Here is a 3,192-nt window from a genome sequence, read left to right on the forward strand (position 1 = left end):
AAGCACTTATCTTTCTCTGGGAAATATGGAGTGGCATTGAAGATGTTTAATTTGAGCTTCATGTTTCCAAAAGAAATATCCATAGCCCTAGTCCTATAGCTAATGCTAGCATTCGCTGTAGCCAAGAATGGATGACCAAGGATTATAGGAATATATCTACTGGGATCGTGAACAGGTTCAGTATCCAGGACAAGAAAGTCAACCAAAAAATAAAACTTATCTACTTTAATGAGAACATCTTCAAAGATCCCACGTGGTTGCTTTATAGATTGATCAACAAGTTGCAACACCATTGACGTGGGTTTAAGCTCTCCCAAGCCTAATTGCTCATATACCGAGTAAGGAAGAAAATTAACACTCACTCCAAGATCAAGAAATGCTCTATCTATCACATTGTTTCAATGATGCAAGATATGGTAGGAGCACCAGGATCTTTGAACTTACGAGGAGTGCTGTGCTGAATAATTACACTAACTTGCTCAGTGAGATAGATTTTCTTAGAGACTTAGCTTTTTGATTTTCTCTTTTGAGTGCACAAGTCTTTTAGAAATTTAGCATGGGTAGGGATTTGATTGATAGCATCTAGGAGAGGAATATTGACTTTTACCTGTTTAAAGACATCCATAATGTCTTAGATTTTCTCTCCTTATTTACCAAAGTAAGAGGGTCCCTTGAGACGTTCAGGAAAAGGCGCTCTTGGCTCATAAACTATCTCAAGGTTGGGAGTAAATGAAGAAGTGACTTCACCTTCAACTCATTTAGAGCTTGATAGAGTAGGATATGAAGGAACATTTGTGGGACGTGGAGTTGGAAGAATGGGATTAATAGGAATTATACGCCTCTCTTTTTCTACCTCTTTTTCCTTAACTTAATTATCAATGATTTTTCCACTCCTCAAAGTGGTGATGGCATTAACTTGCTCATGACAAGTACTTGAAGAGTTAGTCTCATCAATCATATAAGTTTGCCTGACCAGATTTGCAATTGGCTGACTAAGCAGTTTTCCTTCCTCTCTTTGAGTCAACACTTTAATTATTTGCCCAACTTGAATCTCTATCTTGGCTATAGACTGGGAATGGGAAGGTACCAATTGAGTGGTGGAATTAAAATCATTAATTGTAGCCAAAACCTTCTTTTCAAATTCAGACGAGTATCTAGGAGGAGGAGGATCAGGATTAACTTGATTCCTAAATTGAGGAGGAGAGTAAATGGGAGATTGATTGAAAGAATTATTTTACAGTGGATTGGATGAATTATGGTACTGTCCCTGGGATTGGGGAACAGTATTTCCTTGGCTTTGATTCTGCCATGATTTATTGGAATGATCTCTCTAGACAAGGTTATATGTATTGGAATTTGAATTGTAACCCGAACTGGAGAATGCATCATTGGTTTGCACTTGTGGATTTTCAAAAGAGTGACCCAAGAGAGGATAACTGTTAGCATAATGAGATGGACTAACGCAGACAGAACACACCTCCTTTAGCAAAGAGGAGTGCTGAGAAGAACTAAGAGTACTGCCAGCTGATAAGACTTGGTCAAACTTTCGATTTAACACTTCCATTTGAGTGGCAAGCTCTCTAGATTTTTCTATTTCATACAAACTTTCAACCTTATGGATACCAGGAGTGGACCTAAACCTAGAAGAAGAAGCATGTTGAACAGAATTTTCACTCGGGCCTCAAACAGGTCCTAAGCATCATCTGGGCTCTTATGAAGGAAACCACCATTACTAGAAGCATCTACCATGTTCCTATGTGGATCATGTAATCCATCATAGAAGATTTGCACCAAATGCCATTTAGCAATATCATGGTATGGACACTTTCTCAGAAGATCATTATATCTCTCCCAAGTATCATGAAGTTGTTCACCCGGGATTTGGAAAAATGCTATGATCTCTTTTCTCATTTATGTGGTTTTACCCACAGTGTAGTATTTTTTTAAAAAACTCTTGTTACAACTTATCACATGTGCCTATGGAATTATGAGGTAGGGATTTCAACCAAGTTCTAGCTTTGTCCTTGACAGAAAATTAGAAGAGTCTCATCCTAAAAGCATCATCAAAAAGTGTGGACAACTTGGTAGTTGAACATAATTCCATAAATTCATCTATGTGCTTATAGGGATCTTCAGTAGCAAACCCTTAGAAAGTTGGAAGCATTTAGATCATAGCTAGCTTGATCTCAAAGTGGGTTGCATCAGATTGTGGAAATTGAAAGCAGCAAGGGGATGCATAAGAGGTGGGAATGAAGTGATCCCTCAATTGTAGTTGTGGTGGAGGAACAAGTGCTTGTGGCACATGTGCCCCATTTGTATTATCACCATTATTAGCCATGTCTTATTTAGAGAATTCTCCTAACAATTTAGGCTAAGTTCAATGGTAACAAGTAATAACAAAAAGAAAAATTTCAAGTGAAGAAAAACAACGAAAACTCACAAAAGGTCCTGAAACCAAAGCTTCTATTCCTTAGGCATCTACGTCCTTGCTGCTAGATTCCTGTACTTGAAAAGAAAAAGAAATAAAGTGAGATATCAGAAAGTCCTAAAACTATAAATTAAACTAGAATTAATCTCGAACTCAATAAATCCGTAACACAGTCCCCAGCAACGGCGCCAAAAATTGATGTGTGTTTTTATTTATCAATAATAAAATACCATTAGCAATAAAATGAATCCTTGTAGGATAGGGCAATGTTGAGGGTGTTGAACCTCAAGGACTGTGGTGGTTTATCAAGTCTTCAATTAATACCATTTTAATTTAGAAAGAGGATTTGATTTTGTGTGTTGTATTGCAATTTAATAACATAAAAGAAAATAAACAAAACAAAAGTATCATTATCATCTGTGTTGTTGTAGTCTTCATCGCCATGGACCGCCAAAACTCCTTTTAGATCTTCTTCTTCAAAACCCTAAAAGCCGCCGTGAGAGAGAGATTAATGACTATGGAAGAGAGATTTTTTGTGGCCTTCTCCTCTTCTTTTATAGTGGAGAACAAGTCCCAATCCCATTTGGATTGGTTTTACAGCTTTTGGTAACAATTGAGCTCTTAAGGAAATAAAGAAAGATGGTTTTTGGTAATTCCCACATGTATTTTTTACTTCCAGGATGCCAAGGCTCGAGCTTTGCAGTTCAAGCTCAAGTTTTTTGTACCTAAGGATCGAGCTTTGGGTACAAGGCTCGAGCTTTTGG

Source organism: Cornus florida, unplaced genomic scaffold (assembly GCF_030987335.1).
Source record: "Cornus florida cultivar Cherokee Brave unplaced genomic scaffold, ASM3098733v1 CherokeeBrave_3.0.0_Hap2_Chr08, whole genome shotgun sequence".
Lineage (NCBI taxonomy): Eukaryota > Viridiplantae > Streptophyta > Magnoliopsida > Cornales > Cornaceae > Cornus > Cornus florida.